We start from the raw sequence: 25,530 nt of genomic DNA on the forward strand, positions 1-25,530 counted from the left end.
TGATCTGCATTTCAGCGTGAAGTCATTTATGACCAAATTGCTGCTTTTCTCCCGTCATTTAAGGAACAAGCAGTTCACTCATTTCTGCACTTTGCATCAAGTTGCTGTTTCAGATGAAAATCTGGAAAAATATGCATCATCAGTACTCGATTTACATGGGGAGTTTTCACGGAGATTCAATGATTTCAAAACAATAGAAAAAGATTTATCTTTGGTCTCCTCACCTTTCACATTTGATGTCGACAATGCTCCTTGTGATCTTCAACTTGAGCTTATTGACCTGCAGTGTGATGCTTTGCTTAAAGAGCAATTCAAATCAGAACCTCTTCCACGGTTTTATGCCTCTCTCAATGGTCAAAACTTTCCAAAGATCAAGGCTCATGCGCGGAAGATGCTTGTGCTATTTGGTTCAACCTACATATGCTAGCAGGCATTTTCTGTGATGAAATTTAACAAGTCAAAACACAGATCTTCCATGAATGATGAGCACCTTGCAGCTGTGCTTCGGATTGAGACAACAGAGATGATGCCTGACTTCGCTTCTCTGGTTAATGCGCATCAGAGGTTTCAATCATCTCACTGACTCTTTTATGTAATTGTTAATTCCACCTTTGATTGTTAGTCTTTTTTTTTTTTAAACGGACACTCCATTTGATTGTACGAAGGCTTGAGTGTTTGTTATTTTTTCTCTCTCTTGTTTTCTGTCTTCTTTCTGTCTTCTCCTCCTCTTCCTCCATTTCTGTTCCTTTTACTCCTACCTAGACATTTACTGTGTTCTATATTGTATCAGTGTTCATTTTCTTATTCTGTTTGCTTCGTATAATAAAATATTTTTTTATAAAAATCTAACAGCATTTTTGTGATAGATATTGTATATACAAGATATTTTGTATGTGGCCCTCGAATATTCGCTGGAAGTGTTAAGTGGCCCCCCAGCTGAAATAATTGCCCACCCCTGCTCTAAACCCTACACAACAGCAATTATTGGTATGTTTTAACAAACACACTTTTTTTGGAATCAAAATATTTTAATTTAGAAACAACAGTAACATTTTTATCAAAAAAATAGTGTTTTTTTGATTGTGAAGTGGTCAAACATTACATATTATTGTTTCTTTGCTTTTATTTACATACCTTACTTTAAGGAATTATGTGTAAATATTTGTTTCAATAAGTATACAAATGGAGCAGAATTTGCAAAACTTGAAAATAAAAAGATGGTGTTGCTGTTCTTCAACATATGTTTATGTGTGTAGCGCACAAATAAAATTTAAAAAATAAAAAAATGTATGTGGGTATGTTTTGTTTAACAAAAAAATGTTGGTTGTTTAAAAAAAAAATGTTAGGAAGCTAAATGTCATTCAGCAGATACTACTAAGCAAATTGCTTGTAAAGGTTATTTTACATTTGCTTCTATCAAATAGTGTGGTTGCCAAACCTCGATTGTTAGTAAGTGTGAAAACAAATCGGTTAGTAGTGATGTGCACCGGAAATTTTTCGGGTTTTTTGTTTTGGTTTTGGATTCGGTTCCGAGGCCGTGTTTTGGATTCGGACGCGTTTTGGCAAAACCTTCCTGAAAATTTTTTTGTCGGATTCGGGTGTGTTTTGGATTCAGGTGTTTTTTTACAAAAAACCCTCAAAAACCGCTTAAATCATAGAATTTGGGGGTCATTTTGATCCCATAGTATTATTAACCTCAACAACCATAATTTCCACTAATTTTCAGTCTATTCTGAACACCTCACACCTCACAATATTATTTTTAATCCTAAAATTTGTACTGAGGTCGCTGGATGACTAAGCTAAGCGACCCAAGTGGCCGACACAAACACCTGGCCCATCTAGGAGTGGCACTGCAGTGTCAGACAGGATGGCACTTCAAAAAAATAGTCCCCAAACAGCACATGATGCAAAGAAAAAAGAGGTGCACCAAGGTCGCTGGATGGCTAAGCTAAGCGACCCAAGTGGCCGACACAAACACCTGGCCCATTTAGGAGTGGCACTGCAGTGTCAGACAGGATGGCACTTCAAAAAAATAGTCCCCAAACAGCACATGATGCAAAGAAAAAAAGAGGTGCAATGAGGTAGCTGTGTGACTAAGCTAAGCGACCCAAGTGGCCGACACAAACACCTGGCCCATCTAGGAGTGGCACTGCAGTGTCAGACAGGATGGCAGATTTAAAAAATAGTCCCCAAACAGCACATGATGCAAAGAAAAAAGAGGTGCACCAAGGTCGCTGGATGGCTAAGCTAAGCGACACAAGTGGCCGACACAAACACCTGGCCCATCTAGGAGTGGCATTGCAGTGTCAGACAGGATGGCAGATTTTAAAAATAGTCCCCAAACAGCACATGATGCAAAGAAACACAGAGGTGCACCAAGGTCGCTGGATGGCTAAGCTAAGCGAAACAAGTGGCCGACACAAACACCTGGCCCATCTAGGAGTGGCACTGCAGTGTCAGGCAGGATGGCACTTCAAAAAAATAATCCCAAAACAGCACATGATGCAAAGAAAAAGGAAAGAAAAAAGAGGTGCAAGATGGAATTGTCCTTGGGCCCTCCCACCCACCCTTATGTTGTATAAACAGGACATGCACACTTTAACGAACCCATCATTTCAGCGACAGGGTCTGCCACACGACTGTGACTGAATGACTGGTTGGTTTGGGCCCTCACCAAAAAGAAGCAATCAATCTCTCCTTGCACAAACTGGCTCTACAGAGGCAAGATGTCCACCTCCTCCTCATCGTCCGATTCCTCACCCCTTTCACTGTGTACATCCCCCTCCTCACAGATTATTAATTCGTCCCCACTGGAATCCACCATCTCAGGTCCCTGTGTACTTTCTGGAGGCAATTGCTGGTGAATGTCTCCACGGAGGAATTGATTATAATTCATTTTGATGAACATCATCTTCTCCACATTTTCTGGAAGTAACCTCGTACGCCGATTGCTGACAAGGTGAGCGGCTGCACTAAACATTCTTTCTGAGTACACACTGGAGGGGGTCAACTAAGGTAAAATAAAGCCAGTTTCTGCAAGGGCCTCCAAATTGCCTCTTTTTCCTGCCAGTATATGTACGGACTGTCTGACGTGCCTACTTGGATGCAGTCACTCATATAATCCTCCACCATTCTTTCAATGGTGACAGAATCATATGCAGTGACAGTAGACGACATGTCAGTAATCATTGGCAGGTCCTTCAGTCCGGACCAGATGTCAGCACTCGCTCCAGACTGCCCTGCATCACCGCCAGCGGGTGGGCTCGGAATTCTTAGCCTTTTCCTCGCAGCCCCAGTTGCGGGAGAATGTGAAGGAGGAGCTGTTGACGGGTCACGTTCCGCTTGACTTGACAATTTTCTCACCAGCAGGTCTTTGAACCTCTGTAGACTTGTGTCTTCCGGAAAGAGAGATACAACGTAGGTTTTAAATCTAGGATCGAGCACGGTGGCCAAAATGTAGTGCTCTGATTTCAACAGATTGACCACCCGTGAATCCTGGTTAAGCGAATTAAGGGGTCCATCCACAAGTCCCACATGCCTAGCGGAATCGCTCTGTTTTAGCTCCTCCTTCAATGTCTGCAGCTTCGTCTGCAAAAGCCTGATGAGGGGAATGACCTGACTCAGGCTGGCAGTGTCTGAACTGACTTCACGTGTGGCAAGTTCAAAGGGTTGCAAAACCTTGCACAACGTTGAAATCATTCTCCACTGCGCTTGAGTCAGGTGCATTCCCCCTCCTTTGCCTATATCGTAGGCAGATGTATAGGCTTGAATGGCCTTTTGCTGCTCCTCCATCCTCTGAAGCATATAGAGGGTTGAATTCCGCCTCGTTACCACCTCTTGCTTCAGATGATGGCAGGGCAGGTTCAGGACTGTTTGCTGGTGCTCCAGTCTTCAGCACGTGGTGGCTGAATGCCGAAAGTGGCCCGCAATTCTTCGGGCCATCAACAGCATCTGTTGCACGCCCCTGTCGTTTTTTAAATAATTCTGCACCACCAAATTCAATGTATGTGCAAAACATGGGACGTGCTGGAATTTGCCCAGATCTAATGCACGCACAATATTGGTGGCGTTGTCCGATGTCACAAATCCCCAGGAGAGTCCAATTGGGGTAAGTCATTCTGCGATGATGTTCCTCAGTTTCCGTAAGAGGTTGTCAGCTGTGTGCCTCTTATGGAAAGAGGTGATACAAAGCGTAGCCTGCCTAGGAACAAGTTGGCATTTGCGAGATGCTGCTACTTGTGCCGCCGCTGCTGTTCTTGCTGCGGGAAGCAATACATCTACCCAGTGGGCTGTCACAGTCATATAGTCCTGAGTCTGCCCTGCTCCACTTGTCCACATGTCCGTGGTTAAGAGGACATTGGGTACAACTGCATTTTTTAGGACACTGGTGACTCTTTTTCTGACGTCTGTGTACATTTTCGGTATCGCCTGCCTAGAGAAATGGAACCTAGATGGTATTTGGTACCGGGGACACAGTACCTCAATCAAGTCTCTAGTTCCCTGTGAATTAACGGTGGATACCGGAAACACGTTTCTCACCACCCAGGCTGCCAAGGCCTGAGTTATCCGCTTTGCAGCAGGATGACTGCTGTGATATTTCATCTTCCTCGCAAAGGACTGTTGGACAGTCAATTGCTTACTGGAAGTAGTACAAGTGGTCTTCCGACTTCCCCTCTGAGATGACGATCGACTCCCAGCAGCAACAACAGCAGCGCCAGCAGCAGTAGGCGTTACACTCAAGGATGCATCGGAGGAATCCCAGGCAGGAGAGGACTCGTCAGACTTGACAGTGACATGGCCTGCAGGACTATTGGCTTTCCTGTCTAAGGAGGAAATTGACACTGAGGGAGTTGGTGGTGTGGTTTGCAGGAGCTTGGTTACAAGAGGAAGGGATTTAGTTGTCAGTGGACTGCTTCCGCTGTCATCCAAAGTTTTTGAACTTGTCACTGACTTCTGATGAATGCGGTCCAGGTGACGTATAAGGGAGGATGTTCCTAGGTGGTTAACGTCCTTACCCCTACTTATTACAGCTTGACAAAGGCAACACACTGCTTGACACCAGTTGTCCGCATTTCTGTTGAAATAATTCCACACCGAAGAGGTGATATTTTTTGGTATTTTGACCAGGCATGTCAATGGCCATATTCGTCCCATGGACAACAGGTGTCTCCCCGGGTGCCTGACTTAAGCAAACCACCTCACCATCAAAATCCTCCTTGTCAATTTCCTCCCAAGCTCCAGCAACACCCATATCCTCATCCTGGTGTACTTCAACAGTGACATCTTCAATTTGACTATCAGGAACTGGACTGCGGGTGCTCCTTCCAGCACTTGCAGGGGGCGTGCAAATGGTGGAAGGCGCAAACTCTTCCCGTCCAGTGTTGGGAAGGTCAGGCATCGCTACCGACACAATTGGACTCTGCTTGGGGATTTGTGATTTAGAAGAACGCACAGTTCTTTGCTGTGCTCTTGCCATCTTAACTCTTTTAAGTTTTCTAGCTTCCATCCTCAGGTGAAGCTGAACCACTAGCCTTGAACATAGGCTCAGCCGTTCCTTGCCACTCCGTGTCGTAAATGGCACATTGGCAAGTTTACGCTTCTCCTCAAACGATTTTGATTTAGATTTTTGGGTCATTTTACTGAGCTTTATTTTTTTGGATTTTACATGCTCTCTACTATGACATTGGGCATTGGCCTTGGCAGACGACGTTGATGGCATTTCATCGTCTCGGCCGTGACTAGTGGCAGCAGCTTCAGCACGAGGTGGAAGTGGATCTTGATCTTTCCCTATTTAACCCTCCACATTTTTGTTCTCCATTTTTTAATGTGTGGAATTATATGCCAGTAATATATCAATAGCAATGGCCTACTACTATATATACTGCGCACAACTGAAATGCACCACAGGTATGGATGGATAGTATACTTGACGACACAGAGGTAGGTAGATCAGTGGCCTACTGTACCGTACTGCTATATAGTATATACTGGTAGTCAGCAAACTGTGCAAAACTGAAATGCACCACAGGTATGGATGGATAGTATACTTGACGACACAGAGGTAGGTAGAGCAGTGGCCTACTGTACCGTACTGCTATATATTATATACTGGTGGACAGCAAACTGTGCAAAACTGAAATGCACCACAGGTATGGATGGATAGTATACTTGACGACACAGAGGTAGGTAGAGCAGTGGCCTACTGTACCGTACTGCTATATATTATATACTGGTGGACAGCAAACTGTGCAAAACTGAAATGCACCACAGGTATGGATGGATACTAGTATACTTGACGACACAGAGGTAGGTAGAGCAGTGGCCTACTGTACCGTACTGCTATATAGTGTATACTGGTGGTCAGCAAACTGTGCAAAACTGAAATGCACCACAGGTATGGATGGATAGTATACTTGACGACACAGAGGTAGGTAGAGCAGTGGACTACTGTACCGTACTGCTATATATATAGTTATACTGGTGGTCAGCAAAATTCTGCACTGTCCTCCTACTATATACTACAATGAAGCACAGATATGGAGCGTTTTTCAGGCAGAGAACGTATAATACTGGTGGTCACTGGTCACTGGTCAGCAAAACTCTGCACTGTCCTCCTACTATATAATACTGCTGGTCCCCAGTCCCCACAATAAAGCAATTAGCACACTGAGCACAGATATTTGCAGCACACTGAGCACAGTCAGATATGGAGCATTTTTCAGGCAGAGAACGTAGATATTTGCACTTGCAGCACACTGAGCACAGATATTTGCAGCACAATTTGCAGCCCACTGAACATAGAAACTGAGAGGACACCAGCCACGTCCTCTCACGATCATCTCCACTGCACGAGTGAAAAATGGCGGCGACGCGCAGCTCCTTATATAGAATACGAATCTCACGAGAATCCGACCGCGTGATGATGACGTTCGGGCGAGCTCGGGTTAACCAAGCAAGGCGGGAGGATCCGAGTTGCTTGGACCCATGAAAAAAAAGGTGAAGTTCGGGCGGTTCGGATCCCGAGGATCCGAACCCGCTCATCACTATCGGTTAGTAACATATATTTTCACAATTAACATGTGTTACAGAGTTAAACTATACCTTACATGTTTCTAAGTTCCAATACAGCTGAATGAAGTGATGTGTGGTCTGAGGTGTGAGCTTCTTCAGCTGGGTGTAATGAAGCAATGATTGCAGTATACATGCAGTCTACAACTGAGGTCAGCTTGTGCAATTTTTAAGGTAAACCTGTAGTCACTCAGAAACTGCACATCAGAAATGTGCGATCTGTTTTAAAAATTGCCAATGCACTGCCCACCGACCATCAGCATATGCCCACAACACGCCCCACAACACGCCCCTGATCGTAGTTTTTGTGAGTCCAACACTTTAGTACGTCCCCTACATGCCTACTTTTCGTAGTGCATACGCAGTTTTTGCTAAGTCTCAGAAATTGTTTTTTTCTCAGTTTTTGCTATTTAAGTTGCAGAATTTGCGTTTTTACACTTTTTTTTGCTAATTTTGCTGATTTGTGATCCTTGCTTAATTAGGCCCATAGGGGTTCAATACGAGTTGATCGTAGCTGTGCTAAATTTAGCACAGCTACGATCATGTTCCCTGAGACGTCACGCAGCCACCGCGACCCGCCCACCCAACCGTCCGGCCATGCCTGCATTGGCCGGACCGCTCCCCCTAAACAGCAGCTTAACACTGCTGTTCAGCCCCCTCCCGCCTAACGACCGCCTCTATCTCAAAGGCAATCGCTAGGCAACAAAAGCTGCCATGCGCCGGTGCACTTCGGCGCCGGCACATGCGCAGTTCCGACCCTATCGCTGTGCTGCAACAAACTGCAGCGAGCGATCGGGTTTGAATGACCCTTATTGTACACTTAATAGTGGATCTCTGTTTTTTCTTACTACTCATGAATATACATATTACAGATAAATATTATGAACAGATTAATGTGTATATATTGTGCCATAGCAAACACTGAAACACATAAGCAAAATGTGTTTTGGCATTTGCTGCAGCACTGTATATACACATCAATCTGTTCACACTGTTCATCTTTTATATGTGTGTTCATGAGTGGTTAGATCTATTAGAAATCCGATTTTAAGCGGAGTATGTTCTAACATTAATAACCATTAGTGGCAGGCGGGCCAAGTGGTTCTTATCAGACGTTAAACTCTATGTTTCTATGTTTCTGCCTATATTTTCATAATAAAAAACAACCAGGTGTTTGGTTGTTTTGTAAATCTTTATGAAATGCTTTGTATTATGCAACATTTGTTCTAAACATAGTCAATTACAATTATATATCATTCATGCCATTTTTTTGTTTAAAAACTGTTGATCCTTAATATAAGAAATAATTGATGAATAATCTGTATACCATGAATATAGTGCAATTAAAAAAAATATTATTTCAATCAACATTCAGTATGTATTGGTCCAACTGTTTCAAAATTAGTGATGTGCACCGGACATTTTTCGGGTTTTGTGTTTTGGTTTTGGATTCAGTTCCGCGGCCGTGTTTTGGATTCGGACGCGTTTTGGCAAAACCTCACCGAAAATTTTTTGTCGGATTCGGGTGTGTTTTGGATTCGGGTGTTTTTTTCAAAACCCCCTAAAAAACAGCTTAAATCATAGAATTCGGGGGTCATTTTGACCCCATAGTATTATTAACCTCAATTACCATAATTTCTACTCATTTCCAGTCTATTCTGAACACCTCACACCTCACAATATTATTTTTAGTCCTACAATTTGCACCAAGGTCACTGGATGACTAAGCTAAGCGACCCAAGTGGCCGACACAAACACCTGGCCCATCTAGGAGTGGCACTGCAGTGTCAGACAGGATGGCCGATTTAAAAAATAGTCCCCAAACAGCACATGATGCAAAGAAAAAAAGAGGCGCACCAAGGTGGCTGTTTGACTAAGCTAAGCGACACAAGTGGCCGACACAAACACCTGGCCCATCTAGGAGTGGCACTGCAGTGTCAATCAAGACAGGATGGCACTTCCAAAAAATTGTCCCCAAACAGCACATGATGCAAAGAAAAAAAGAGGCGCACGAAGGTGGCTGTGTGACTAAACTAAGCGACACAAGTGTCCGACACAAACACCTGGCCCATCTCGGAGTGGCACTGCAGTGTCAATCAAGACAGGATGGCACTTCCAAAAAATAGTCCCCAAACAGCACATGATGCAAAGAAAAAAAGAGGCGCACCAAGGTGGCTGTGTGACTAAGCTAAGCAACACAAGTGGCCGACACAAACACCTGGCCCATCTAGGAGTGGCACTGCAGTGTCAGGCAGGATGGCACTTCAAAAAAATTGTCCCCAAACAGCACATGATGCAAAGAAAAAAAGAGGCGCACCAAGGTGGCTGTGTGACTAAGCTAAGCGACACAATTGTCCGACACAAACACCTGGCCCATCTAGGAGTGGCACTGCAGTGTCAATCAAGACAGGATGGCACTTCCAAAAAATTGTCCCCAAACAGCACATGATGCAAAGAAAAAAAGAGGCGCACCAAGGTCGCTGTGTGACTAAGCTAAGCGACACGAGTGGCCGACACAAACACCTGGCCCATCTTGGAGTGGCACTGCAGTGTCAATCAAGACAGGATGGCACTTCCAAAAAATAGTCCCCAAACAGCACATGATGCAAAGAAAAATGAAAGAAAAAAGAGGTGCAAGATGGAATTGTCCTTGGGCCCTCCCACCCACCCTTATGTTGTATAAACAGAACATGCACACTTTAACGAACCCATCATTTCAGCGACAGGGTCTGCCACACGACTGTGACTGAAATGACTGGTTGGTTTGTGCCCCCACCAAAAAAGAAGCAATCAATCTCTCCTTGCACAAACTGGCTCTACAGAGGCAAGATGTCCACCTCATCATCATCCTCCAATTCCTCACCCCTTTCACTGTGTACATCCCCCTCCTCACAGATTATTAATTCGTCCCCACTGGAATCCACCATCTCAGGTCCCCGTGTACTTTCTGGAGGCAATTGCTGCTGGTGAATGTCTCCACGTAGGAATTGATTATAATTCATTTTGATGAACATCATCTTCTCCACATTTTCTGGAAGTAACCTCGTACGCTGATTGCTGACAAGGTGAGCGGCTGCACTAAACACTCTTTCGGAGTACACACTGGAGGGAGGGCAACTTAGGTAGAATAAAGCCAGTTTGTGCAAGGGCCTCCAAATTGCCTCTTTTTCCTGCCAGTATACGTACGGACTGTCTGACGTGCCTACTTGGATGCGGTCACTCATATAATCCTCCACCATTCTTTCCATGGCGAGAGAATCATATGCAGTGACAGTAGACGACATGTCAGTAATCATTGGCAGGTCCTTCAGTCCGGACCAGATGTCAGCACTCGCTCCAGACTGCCCTGCATCACCGCCAGCGGGTGGGCTTGGAATTCTTAGCCTTTTTCCTCGCACCCCCAGTTGCGGGAGAATGTGAAGGAGGAGATGTTGACGGGTCACGTTCCGCTTGACTTGACAATTTTCTCACCAGCAGGTCTTTGAACCTCTGCAGACTTGTGTCTGCCGGAAAGAGAGATACAACGTAGGTTTTAAATCTAGGATCGAGCACGGTGGACAAAATGTAGTGCTCTGATTTCAACAGATTGACCACCCGTGAATCCTGGTTAAGCGAATTAAGGGCTCCATCCACAAGTCCCACAAACCTAGCGGAATCGCTCTGTTTTAGCTCCTCCTTCAATGTCTCCAGCTTCTTCTGCAAAAGCCTGATGAGGGGAATGGCCTGACTCAGGCTGGCAGTGTCTGAACTGACTTCACGTGTGGCAAGTTCAAAGGGTTGCAGAACCTTGCACAACGTTGAAATCATTCTCCACTGCGCTTGAGTCAGGTGCATTCCCCCTCCTTTGCCTATATCGTGGGCAGATGTATAGGCTTGAATGGCCTTTTGCTGCTCCTCCATCCTCTGAAGCATATAGAGGGTTGAATTCCACCTCGTTACCACCTCTTGCTTCAGATGATGGCAGGGCAGGTTCAGGAATGTTTGGTGGTTCTCCAGTCTTCTGTACGCGGTGCCTGAATGCCGAAAGTGGCCCGCAATTCTTCGGGCCACCGACAGCATCTCTTGCACGCCCCTGTCGTTTTTTAAATAATTATGCACCACCAAAATCAGTGTATGTGCAAAACATGGGACGTGCTGGAATTTGCCCAGATGTAATGCACGCACAATATTGGTGGCGTTGTCCGATGTCACAAATCCTTAGGAGAGTCCAATTGGGGTAAGCCATTCTGCGATGATCTTCCTCAGTTGCCGTAAGAGGTTGTCAGCTGTGTGCCTATTCTGGAAAGCGGCGATACAAAGCGTAGCCTGCCTAGGAACGAGTTGGCCTTTGCGAGATGCTGCTACTGGTGCCGCCGCTGCTGTTCTTGCTGCGGGAGGCAATACTTCTACCCAGTGGGCTGTCACAGTCATATAGTCCTGAGTCTGCCCTGCTCCACTTGTCCACATGTCCGTGGTTAAGTGGACATTGGGTACAACTGCATTTTTTAGGACACTGGTGAGTCTTTTTCTGAGGTCTGTGTACATTTTCGGTATCGCCTGCCTAGAGAAATGGAACCTAGATGGTATTTGGTACCGGGGACACAGTACCTCAATCAAGTCTATAGTTGCCTCTGAATTAACGATGGATGCCGGAACCACGTTTCTCACCGCCCAGGCTGCCAAGGCCTGAGTTATCTGCTTTGCAGCAGGATGACTGCTGTGATATTTCATCTTCCTCGCAATGGACTGTTGGACAGTCAATTGCTTACTGGAAGTAGTACAAGTGGTCTTCCGACTTCCCCTCTTGGATGACGATCGACTCCCAGCAGCAACAACAGCAGCGCCAGCAGCAGTAGGCGTTACACTCAAGGATGCATCGGAGGAATCCCAGGCAGGAGAGGACTCGTCAGACTTGACAGTGACATGGCCTGCAGGACTATTGGCTTTCCTGGGTAAGGAGGAAATTGACACTGAGGGAGTTGGTGGTGTGGTTTGCAGGAGCTTGGTTACAAGAGGAAGTGATTTTGTGGTCAGTGGACTGCTTCCGCTGTCACCAAAAGTTTTTGAACTTGTCACTGACTTATAATGAATGCGCTGCAGGTGACGTATAAGGGAGGATGTTCCGAGGTGGTTAACGTCCTTACCCCTACTTATTACAGCTTGACAAAGGCAACACACGGCTTGACACCTGTTGTCCGCATTTGTGTTGACATAATTCCACACCGAAGAGCTGATTTTTTTTGTATTTTGACCAGGCATGTCAATGGCCATATTCCTCCCATGGACAACAGGTGTCTCCCCGGGTGCCTGACTTAAACAAACCCCCTCACCATCAGAATCCTCCTTGTCAATTTCCTCCCCAGCGCCAGCAACACCCATATCCTCATCCTGTCACAACTGAGGGACTGAGCTGACGGGAGGCAGCCTCAGTTGTAGGGGCTGAGATGTACCGGAACCTGGGAGGTTGTATCAGACCCCTGGACATGTAAGTAACATGAATAATAACTGCCCGAAGGCGTGACCACGACAACTTGGATAAAAGTCAATGATGTTTATTATGACAACTCCGCAACTCAGCAGCAGTAAAAGAAAACGTAAAAGTCAGCAAAGAATAAATACAGTTCCTGGGTACTACAGGATGGCAGGAGCCACAGGGCACTGGTAGTGTGAGATAGTTCTTATGATCTTCTAGATGGAAAGTCCTTACCAGGCCCGACTGTAGCAATGGAGATAACCCAGGATTGTGCCAGCTGGTGTTCCAGGAAAAGCTGGGTTGCTGAAGATAAAACAGCTGCTGTGGATACTGGCTGGAACCAGACTGTTGTTAGCACGGAGTGGATACTGGCTGGAACCAGTTAAATAATAAATGAACTTGGGAGCGATGAAATATGAACTGAAATGTAGAACTTGAGAGCGGAGAAATAATAATACCGGTGGAGAGTGGTAAAGTGTAGAAAGGACACCGGCCCTTTAAGGGAAGCTGTACTCTGCTGGAAGCTGAGCTGGAAGCAGGTAATGTTGTAGCTGGAAACAGATGAATCCACAATGGATTGGAGAGTCAGGCTACACCGCAGGTGGAATGCTGGTGCGGGTCTCTATGGTGGAAGTCTTGAGACAGGAGCTGGAACCTGGAAGACAATCACAGGAGAGAGACAAACAGGAACTAGGTTTGACAACCAAAGCACTGACGCCTTCCTTGCTCAGGCACAGTGTATTTATACCTGCAGCAAGGAAGGGATTGGCTAGGCAATTATGCAGATTATCAATACTGAGAACAGATTGGTGGAAATGATCAGCTGACAGAATCCAAGATGGCTGCGCCCATGCAGACACTTGGAGGGAAGTTTGGTTTGTAATCCATGTGGTAATGAAAACAGTAATGGCGGCGCCGGCCACCGGAGACAGGAGGCGCCAGGCTGACAGATGCACATCCAACCACGCGGACACAGCGGAGGCCGCGGCTGACGTAATCGCCACTCAGACACTCTGCATGCAGAAGTTCAGGGACGGCGGCGGAGGCCGCGGGAGACGCCATGCCAGGTGTAATATGGCGTTTACTGTGACAGCGTCCCAGAGTGACAGGAGAGGATACAGGAATGTACACATCAGGATAACAGATGGGATCCGGTCCTGGAGCGCTGAGCCAGCCTTAGGAGGCATCTGATGGGTAAGAAATGGCGTCCAGATACCCGGATCGTGACAGCACCCCCCCCTTTAGGAGTGGCCCCAGGACACTTCTTTGGCTTTTGAGGAAACTTGGAATGGAATCTCCGGACCAAGGCAGGAGCATGGACATCAGAAGCATTGGTCCATGAACGTTCCTCAGGACCATAACCCTTCCAGTCAATAAGATATTGTAGTTGACCGTAACGGTGACGTGAGTCCAGGATCTTGGCCACTTCATACTCAACGCCTCGTTGAGTTTGGACTTTCGGAGTTGGAGGAAGTGAGGAATGAAACCGATTCAAGATCAGCGGTTTCAACAGGGAAACATGGAATGTCCTGGGTATTTTTAAGAAGGGAGGCAACTGGAGTCTGTAAGCAACAGGATTGATGACTTGTTCAATCTTGAAAGGACCGATATAGCGAGGTGCAAACTTCATACTGGGAACTCTTAACCTCAAATTCTTCGTGGATAACCATACCCGATCACCCACCTTGAGAGCAGGAACTGCTCGACGCTTCTTATCCGCAAACTTCTTGTACCTGAACGATGCCTTGAGCAGAGCTGATCGTACGCTCTTCCAGATATTGGCAAACTGATGCAAGGCGATATCCACTGCGGGAACAGAAGTTGCTGGAAGCGGTTGGAACTCAGGGACTTTAGGGTGGAATCCAAAGTTAGTGAAGAATGGTGTTGAAGCAGATGAAGAATGATACTGGTTGTTATGACAGAACTCGGCCCAGGGAAGTAATTGAACCCAGTCATCTTGAGAGGAGGACACATAGATGCGGAGGAAGGCCTCCAAGTCCTGATTCACCCTCTCGGTTTGACCATTGGTCTGAGGATGGTAAGCCGTGGAAAACTTTAGCTTGACTTGGAGGACTTGACATAAACTTCGCCAGAATTTGGCTGTGAATTGAACTCCTCGATCTGAGATAATTTCTTCAGGAAGACCGTGGAGTCGGAAGATCTCTTGTATGAATACTTGAGCCAACTTGGAAGCTGACGGAAGACCGGTGAGAGGAATGAAGTGTGCCATCTTGGTGAACCGGTCAACTACCACCCAGATGGTATTGAACTTGTTGCACATGGGTAAGTCTGTAATGAAATCCATCGACAAGTGGGTCCATGGTCGACGGGGAACGGATAGTGGAACCAGTTGCCCCGCAGGCGACTGGCGGGATACTTTATGTTGGGCACACTTTGGGCAAGATGCAATAAACTCCAAGACGTCCTTTTTCAGAGTTGGCCACCAATAGGACCTAGAGATAAACTCCAGGGTTTTTTGGATACCTGTATGTCCGGCAAAACGGGAAGCATGGGCCCAATGCATGAGCTTCTTCCTTAGCATCGGCTTCACAAAACTTTTCCCTGATGGGGGCGTAGAGTCCATCCCTACCGTGGAGAATGCCAACGGATTTATAATAGGATGCTTGTCTGAAGACTCTGACTCATTCTCTTGCTCCCATGAGCGGGAAAGGGCATCGGCCTTGCGATTCTGAGAGCCCGGACAGAACTGGAGTTTAAAGTCGAACCTGGAAAAGAAAAGTGCCCATCTGGCCTGACGAGGGTTGAGACATTGTGCGCCCTTCAGGTATAAAAGGTTCTTGTGGTCTGTAAGTATGGTGATTGAATGAGAAGCTCCCTCCAACAGATACCTCCACTCTTCTAGAGCGAGCTTGATGGCTAGCAACTCCTGGTCGCCAATGGCATAGTTGCGCTCAGCTGGGGAGAACTTCCGGGAGAAGAAACTGCAAGGGTGTAAATGGCCATCTTTAGCCCTCTGAGATAACACCGCTCCTACTCCAACGGAGGAGGCATCCACCTCTAAGATGAAAGGAGAGTCGATGTCAGGCTGTTTCAGAACAGGCGCAGAGATGAACCTTTGTTTTAAAAGATGAAATGCTTGCATGGCTTCTTCAGACCACTTGGACGGGTTAGCACCCTTCTTAGTGAAAGCAGTAATAGGCGCCACAATGGTGGAAAAGTCTCGTATAAACTTTCGGTAATAGTTGGCGAACCCTAAGAACCTCTGGACCCCTTTGAGGGTTAAGGGTACCTGCCAATTTTGGATTGCTTGTAGTTTCTCAGGATCCATCTCTAGTCCGGAACCGGACACAATGTACCCTAGAAACGGAATGGATTTGACTTCAAAGACGCATTTTTCTAATTTGCAATAGAGATGATTGACACGGAGACGGGACAGAACCTCTTTAACCCAAAAACGATGTTCCTCTAAATCGTTGGCAAAAATGAGGATATCGTCTAGATAGACCACGACATGACGGTATAGAATGTCTCTGAAGATCTCATTGACAAAATGCTGGAAGACAGCTGGAGCATTGCTCAATCCGAAGGGCATGACGAGGTACTCATAATGTCCGTCACGGGTGTTAAAGGCGGTCTTCCACTCGTCACCCTCACAGATCCGGATAAGATTGTATGCACCTCGCAAGTCCAGCTTTGTAAAGATGGTAGCTCCGCTAACTCTGTCAAAGAGCTCAGTAATCAGGGGTAAAGGATAACGGTTCTTGATGGTAATGTCGTTCAAACCTCTGTAGTCGATGCACGGCCGCAGACCACATCTTTCTTTTTTACAAAAAAGAAGCCTGCGCCGGCTGGAGAAGAAGAAGGTCGAATGAACCCCTTTGCTAGGTTCTCTTTAATATATTCCTCCATAGAATGCGTCTCAGGCAGAGACAACGGATAAGTTCGGCCTCGAGGTGGAACCTTCCCTGGAACGAGATCAATCGGACAGTCCCATTCTCTATGAGGAGGAAGGATATCAGCAGAAGCTTTACTGAACACATCCGTGAAATCTTGATATGGAGGAGGTGGAACATCAGACGACCTGGGGGAGGAAGAACAGACAGGCAATACTTTAAACAAACATGTCTCAGCACAGGAGGAACCCCATGCCAGGATTTGCGTAGTCGTCCAATCAATTGTAGGATTGTGAAGACGGAGCCATGGAAGGCCCAGGACCACAGGATGTGTGGCTCTTGGAATCACTAAAAAAGAAATAAGTTCGGAATGAAGAACTCCCACTCTCAGACGAACTGGTAGAGTCCTTAAAGAAATAACTGCATCAAAAATTTTGCTGCCATCCACGGCAGTTAAAGAAATGGACGAAGGAAGTCTCTCGGTGGGTAGGGACCACCGTTTAACATAGGCTTCGATAATAAAGTTCCCAGCTGCTCCGGAATCAAGGAGGGCAATGACGTTCCGATAACGTTGAGCAACTTGAAGCGAGACTGGGAGATTACAATCTTGAGGAGATGGAGAGGAGATCATTACTCCTAGCCGGCCCTCTCCTTGGCGAGCTAGGATTTGGAGTTTCCCGGACGTTTGGGACAGGCATTAATGGTGTGAGACGGAGCTGCACAATAGAGACAGAGAGACTCGGAGAGACGTCTTCGGCGCTCAGCAGGAGTTAAACGGGAACGGCCAAGTTGCATGGGCTCATCTTTAGATGGTGACAGTTGACGAGGAGGAGGAGCTGAAGATTTTGGAGCAGATGATCTTCCACGCTCAGTTGCTCTCTCTCTGAAACGTAAATCAACTTTCGTGCAGAGTGAGATTAGCTCATCTAACTTAGAAGGTAAGTCTCTGGTAGCTAACTCATCTTTAATGCGCTCAGATAAGCCATGCCAGAATGCAGCATACAGGGCCTCGTCGTTCCATGCCAGTTCGGATGCCAGGATCTGGAACTGTATCATATATTGTCCTACAGTACGTGACCCCTGGCGTAAACGGAGAATCTCGGATGAAGCTGAGGTTACCCGGCCTGGCTCGTCGAAGATGCGCCTGAATGTTGACACGAAGGCAGTGTAGGAAGATAGCAGGGTGTCGGACCTCTCCCATAACGGTGATGCCCAATCAAGGGCTGAGCCACTGAGAAGAGAAATAATGTAGGCAATTTTTGTACGGTCACTGGGAAAATTGCCAGGTTGTAGCTCAAACTGAATCTCACACTGGTTGAGAAATCCCCTGCAGAATCTTGGAGATCCGTCAAATTTTGCTGGCGTTGGAAGATGAAGACGTGGAGCAGAAATGGGTAAGGTGGGTGGGGTTATAGCTGGAGTCACTGTGGTTGACGCACCAGACGCGCCTGATCCACGGAGAGTTGTCTGAATCCCATCCAGCCGAGTAGAGAGATCCTGGAGACAGCGGATGATGTGGCCCTGTGCAGCCTCCTGATGTTCTAGTCGGGCTGCCAGTTCTTGCATCGGCCTGGCCGCTTGATCCTGGTCTCCGGCTGGATTCATTAGGTCAGTGCTTACTGTCACAACTGAGGGACTGAGCTGACGGGAGGCAGCCTCAGTTGTAGGGGCTGAGATGTACCGGAACCTGGGAGGTTGTATCAGACCCCTGGACATGTAAGTAACATGAATAATAACTGCCCGAAGGCGTGACCACGACAACTTGGATAAAAGTCAATGATGTTTATTATGACAACTCCGCAACTCAGCAGCAGTAAAAGAAAACGTAAAAGTCAGCAAAGAATAAATACAGTTCCTGGGTACTACAGGATGGCAGGAGCCACAGGGCACTGGTAGTGTGAGATAGTTCTTATGATCTTCTAGATGGAAAGTCCTTACCAGGCCCGACTGTAGCAATGGAGATAACCCAGGATTGTGCCAGCTGGTGTTCCAGGAAAAGCTGGGTTGCTGAAGATAAAACAGCTGCTGTGGATACTGGCTGGAACCAGACTGTTGTTAGCACGGAGTGGATACTGGCTGGAACCAGTTAAATAATAAATGAACTTGGGAGCGATGAAATATGAACTGAAATGTAGAACTTGAGAGCGGAGAAATAATAATACCGGTGGAGAGTGGTAAAGTGTAGAAAGGACACCGGCCCTTTAAGGGAAGCTGTACTCTGCTGGAAGCTGAGCTGGAAGCAGGTAATGTTGTAGCTGGAAACAGATGAATCCACAATGGATTGGAGAGTCAGGCTACACCGCAGGTGGAATGCTGGTGCGGGTCTCTATGGTGGAAGTCTTGAGACAGGAGCTGGAACCTGGAAGACAATCACAGGAGAGAGACAAACAGGAACTAGGTTTGACAACCAAAGCACTGACGCCTTCCTTGCTCAGGCACAGTGTATTTATACCTGCAGCAAGGAAGGGATTGGCTAGGCAATTATGCAGATTATCAATACTGAGAACAGATTGGTGGAAATGATCAGCTGACAGAATCCAAGATGGCTGCGCCCATGCAGACACTTGGAGGGAAGTTTGGTTTGTAATCCATGTGGTAATGAAAACAGTAATGGCGGCGCCGGCCACCGGAGACAGGAGGCACCAGGCTGACAGATGCACATCCAACCACGCGGACACAGCGGAGGCCGCGGCTGACGTAATCGCCACTCAGACACTCTGCATGCAGAAGTTCAGGGACGGCGGCGGAGGCCGCGGGAGACGCCATGCCAGGTGTAATATGGCGTTTACTGTGACAGCGTCCCAGAGTGACAGGAGAGGATACAGGAATGTACACATCAGGATAACAGATGGGATCCGGTCCTGGAGCGCTGAGCCAGCCTTAGGAGGCATCTGATGGGTAAGAAATGGCGTCCAGATACCCGGATCGTGACACATCCTGGTGTACTTCAACAGTGACATCTTCAATTTGACTATCAGGAACTGGACTGCGGGTGCTCCTTCCAGCACTTGCAGGGGGCGTGTAAATGGTGGAAGGCACAAGCTCTTCCCGTCCAGTGTTGGGAAGGTCAGGCATCGCAACCGACACAATTGGACTCTCCTTGGGGATTTGTGATTTAGAAGAACGCACAGTTCTTTGCTGTGCTTTTGCCAGCTTAAGTCTTTTCTTTTTTCTAGCGAGAGGATGAGTGCTTCCATCCTCATGTGAAGCTGAACCACTAGCCATGAACATAGGCCAGGGCCTCAGCCATTCCTTGCCACTCCGTGTCGTAAATGGCATATTGGCAAGTTTACGCTTCTCCTCAGACGCTTTTAATTTTGATTTTTGGGTCATTTTACTGAACTTTTGTGTTTTGGATTTTACATGCTCTCTACTATGACATTGGGCATCGGCCTTGGCAGACGACGTTGATGGCATTTCATCGTCTCGGCCATGACTAGTGGCAGCAGCTTCAGCACGAGGTGGAAGTGGATCTTGATCTTTCCCTATTTTAACCTCCACATTTTTGTTCTCCATTTTTTAATGTGTGGAATTATATGCCAGTATCAATAGCAATGGCCTACTACTATATTTACTGCGCAAAACTAAAATGCACCACAGGTATAGAATGTAGATGGATAGTATACTTAATGGATGACGAGTGATGACACAGAGGTAGGTACAGCAGTGGCCTACCGTACTGCTATATATAGTATACTGGTGGACACTGTCAGCAAACTGCAAAACTAAAATGCACCACAGGTATAGAATGTAGATGGATAGTATACTTAATGGATGACGACACAGAGGTAGGTACAGCAGTGGCCTACCGTACTGCTATATATAGTATACTGGTGGACACTGTGTCAGCAAACTGCAAAACTAAAATGCACCACAGGTATAGAATGTAGATGGATAGTATACTTAATGGATGACGAGTGACGACACAGAGGTAGGTACAGCAGTGGCCAACCGTACTGCTATGTATAGTATACTGGTGGACACTGTCAGCAAACTGCAAAACTAAAATGCACCACAGGTATAGAATGTAGATGGATAGTATACTTAATGGATGACGAGTGACGACACAGAGGTAGGTACAGCAGTGGCCTACCGTACTGCTATATATAGTATACTGGTGGACACTGTGTCAGCAAACTGCAAAACTAAAATGCACCACAGGTATAGAATGTAGATGGATAGTATACTTAATGGATGACGACACAGAGGTAGGTACAGCAGTGGCCTACCGTACTGCTATAAGTATATATAGTATACTGGTGGACACTGTCAGCAAACTGCAAACTAAAATGCACCACAGGTATAGAATGTAGATGGATAGTATACTTAATGGATGATGACACAGAGGTAGGTACAGCAGTGGCCTACCGTACTGCTATAAGTATATATAGTATACTGGTGGACAATGTCAGCAAACTGCAAACTAAAATGCACCACAGGTATAGAATGTAGATGGATAGTATACTTAATGGATGACGACACAGAGGTAGGTACAGCAGTGGCCTACCGTACTGCTATAAGTATATATAGTATACTGGTGGACACTGTCAGCAAACTGCAAACTAAAATGCACCACAGGTATAGAATGTAGATGGATAGTATACTTAATGGATGACGAGTGACGACACAGAGGTAGGTACAGCAGTGGCCTACCGTACTGCTATATATAGTATACTGGTGGACACTGTGTCAGCAAACTGCAAAACTAAAATGCACCACAGGTATAGAATGTAGATGGATAGTATACTTAATGGATGACGAGTGACGACACAGAGGTAGGTACAGCAGTGCACTCTGCACTGTACTCCTCCTATATAATATTAATTATACTGGTGGTCCCCAGTCCCCACACAATAAAGCAGCACACTGAGCACAGATATGGAGTGTTTTTCAGGCAGACAACGTATACTGGTGGTCACTGTCAGCAAAACTCTGCACTGTACTCCTGCTATAGCTGCTCCCCAGTCCCCACAATTAAGCAGTGTGAGCACTCAGCACAGATATATTATGCAGCAGACTGAGCACAGATATGGTATGGAGCGTTTTTTTCAGGCAGAGAACGGATAAAAACAGGTGGTCACTTATCAGCAAAACTCTGCACTCTACTCCTCCTAACAGCTGCTCCCCAATCCTCCCCACAATTAAGCAATAAACAACCAATCAACTGTCTTCTACAATAAACGGAGAGGACGCCAGCCACGTCCTCTCCCTATCATCTCCAATGCACGAGTGAAAATGGCGGCGACGCGCGGCTGCTTATATAGAATCCGAATCTCGCGAGAATCCGACAGCGGGATGATGACGTTCGGGCGCGCTCGGGTTAGCCGAGCAAGGCGGGAAGGTTCTAACCTGCCTCGGACCCGTGTAAAAAAGGTGAAGTTCGGGGGGGTTCGGTTTCCGAGAAACCGAACCCGCTCATCACTATTCAAAATTCCAAGTAACAACAATACAAGTGCAGTTCCTATGCACAGTATGTCATAAAATGGTCAAACCAATGATTACAGAACCAAGGGCCTGATCCAGAGGTGGCAATATGCCAATGTCTGCATAGATGAGCAATTTGTTTCTGCTGCTCATGCATTTGAATCACACTGCGCATGTGCAATAACTGTGTACTGACAGCGGTTGCAGAGTGAGTTTGGATGCAGAATGACTGACAGTGAGCATTTACGGGAGGTAACATGGGGGCATGTTGCAAGCATTTTTTGGGCATGTTGCAGCTAGCATCTGCATCTTTGGTCCCCGGGGCTTTGTTCTGAAGAACATTCTGAGCAGCCATTGAATTGTTCAGAATTTGATGTGCAACTGATGGTGCACCTTTTTATGCCAATGGGCATCTCTGTACTGTGCAAATCCCAGCGGCTGTGGAATTAACAGTTTTTGCATTACCACTGCATACAGAGAATTTGTGGTCATCTCTGAATCAGGCCCAAAAGATCAAAGTAATACCTTTTTCAAAGGCAATTATACCTTGTTATTAATTTAACTGAGAACTCCTATTGCAAGTTCACTTCCTAAGATATGACAGTAGTCATTGAGCAACAATAACATGTCCCTTTCTCAGCCTTGCTTACCTGTCTAGTAGTTTCCAGGCTGTGCACAAAGAGAAAGAAAAGCTGCCCAAAAAAGCAGAGGCAAAGGAGTGGTCAGAGAGTGGGCAGGCAGTACAGAGTGGCAGGCAGGACAGAGCAGCTAAAAGAAGGGGGCAGCTTGGTATAGAGCAGGGGGGTGACATGGCAGTGCAGCGGACAGACAGAGTTGATTCGGCGTATGCCAAGTCCCTTTACTACTAATCAATACATAGTAAAAACTGTATGAAGTACTGTACTGTACTTCTCACTATGAAGTTTCCCAAATAGTGCCTCCAAAATGTTAATATGATTGGGGTGTAGGAGATCCATGAAGTGGACTACATAGACATTTATACTAGGGATGAGCGGGTTCGGTTCCTCGGAATCCGAACCCGCCCGAACTTCAGTTTTTTTCACACGGGGCCGAGCGACTCGGATCTTCCCGCCTTGCTCGGTTAACCCGAGCGCGCCCGAACGTCATCATCCCGCTGTCGGATTCTCGCGAGGCTCGGATTCTATCGCGAGACTCGGATTCTATATAAGGAGCCGCGCGTCGCCGCCATTTTCACACGTGCATTGAGATTCATAGGGAGAGGACGTGGCTGGCGTCCTCTCCGTTTATAGAGAAGAGAGTGAGACAGTAGAGAGAGACACAGTAGTAATTTTGGGGAGCATTAGGAGGAGTACTAGTAGTTACTTGCTGAAGTGATAGATAGTGTGACTGTATTATCTGACTTGTGGGGGAGACACTGACAGTGGGGAGCAGTTAGAGTCTGAGAGCAGGACTCAGGAGTACATATAACGTACAGTGCACACTTTTGCTGCCAGAGTGCCACACTGCCATTGTGACCACACTGACCACCAGTATAATATATATTGTGATTGTCTGCTTAGGAGTACTACTTGCAAGTTGCTGATAGTGTGACCACTGACCAGTGACCTGACCACCAGTTTAATAATCACCACCAGTGAGTTTAATATATATATATATATATATATATATATATAATTGTATATAATATATATATAATATTGTATACCACCTACCCGTGGTTTTTTTTTCTTCTTTCTTCTTTATACATACTACTATAGTAGCTTACTGTAGCAGTCTGCGGTGCTGCTGAGCTGACAGTGTCCAGCAGGTCCGTCATCAGTCATTACATAATAAATATATATACCTGTCCGGCTGCAGTACTAGTGATATTATATATATATATATTGATTTCATCTCATTATCATCCAGTCTATATTAGCAGCAGACACAGTACGGTAGTCCACGGCTGTAGCTACCTCTGTGTCGGCAGTCGCTCGTCCATCCATAATTGTATACCACCTAACCGTGGTTTTTTTTCTTTTCTTTCTTCTTTATACATACTACTATAGTAGCTTACTGTAGCAGTCTGCGGTGCTGCTGAGCTGACAGTGTCCAGCAGGTCCGTCATCAGTCATTACATAATAAATATATATACCTGTCCGGCTGCAGTACTAGTGATATTATATATATATATATTGATTTCATCTCATTATCATCCAGTCTATATTAGCAGCAGACACAGTACGGTAGTCCACGGCTGTAGCTACCTCTGTGTCGGCAGTCGCTCGTCCATCCATAATTGTATACCACCTACCCGTGGGTTTTTTTTTTCTTTCTTCTTTATACATACTACTATAGTAGCTTACTGTAGCAGTCTGCGGTGCTGCTGAGCTGACAGTGTCCAGCAGGTCCGTCATCAGTCATTACATAATAAATATATATACCTGTCCGGCTGCAGTACTAGTGTGATATTATATATATATATATTGATTTCATCTCATTATCATCCAGTCTATATTAGCAGCAGACACAGTACGGTAGTCCACGGCTGTAGCTACCTCTGTGTCGGCAGTCGCTCGTCCGTCCATAATTGTATACCACCTACCCGTGGGTTTTTTTTTCTTTCTTCTTTATACATACTACTATAGTAGCTTACTGTAGCAGTCTGCGGTGCTGCTGAGCTGACAGTGTCCAGCAGGTCCGTCATCAGTCATTACATAATAAATATATATACCTGTCCGGCTGCAGTACTAGTGATATTATATATATATATATTGATTTCATCTCATTATCATCCAGTCTATATTAGCAGCAGACACAGTACGGTAGTCCACGGCTGTAGCTACCTCTGTGTCGGCAGTCGCTCGTCCATCCATAATTGTATACCACCTAACCGTGGTTTTTTCTTTTTCTTTCTTCTTTATACATACTACTATAGTAGCTTACTGTAGCAGTCTGCGGTGCTGCTGAGCTGACAGTGTCCAGCAGGTCCGTCATCAGTCATTACATAATAAATATATCTACCTGTCTGGCTGCAGTACTAGTGTGATATTATATATATATATATTGATTTCATCTCATTATCATCCAGTCTATATTAGCAGCAGACACAGTACGGTAGTCCACGGCTGTAGCTACCTCTGTGTCGGCAGTCGCTCGTCCATCCATAATTGTATACCACCTACCCGTGGTTTTTTTTTTTCTTTCTTCTTTATACATACTACTATAGTAGCTTACTGTAGCAGTCTGCGGTGCTGCTGAGCTGACAGTGTCCAGCAGGTCCGTCATCAGTCATTACATAATAAATATATCTACCTGTCCGGCTGCAGTACTAGTGATATTATATATATATATATATTGATTTCATCTCATTATCATCCAGTCTATATTAGCAGCAGACACAGTATGGTAGTCCACGGCTGTAGCTACCTCTGTGTCGGCAGTCGCTCGTCCATCCATAATTGTATACCACCTACCCGTGGTTTTTTTTTTCTTTCTTCTTTATACATACTACTATAGTAGCTTACTGTAGCAGTCTGCGGTGCTGCTGAGCTGACAGTGTCCAGCAGGTCCGTCATCAGTCATTACATAATAAATATATCTACCTGTCCGGCTGCAGTACTAGTGTGATATAATATATATTGATTTCATCTCATTATCATCCAGTCTATATTAGCAGCAGACACAGTACGGTAGTCCACGGCTGTAGCTACCTCTGTGTTGGCAGTCGCTCGTCCATCCATAATTGTATACCACCTACCCGTGGTT

This window comes from Pseudophryne corroboree, chromosome 9 (assembly GCF_028390025.1).
Source record: "Pseudophryne corroboree isolate aPseCor3 chromosome 9, aPseCor3.hap2, whole genome shotgun sequence".
NCBI classification, from domain to species: Eukaryota; Metazoa; Chordata; class Amphibia; order Anura; family Myobatrachidae; genus Pseudophryne; species Pseudophryne corroboree.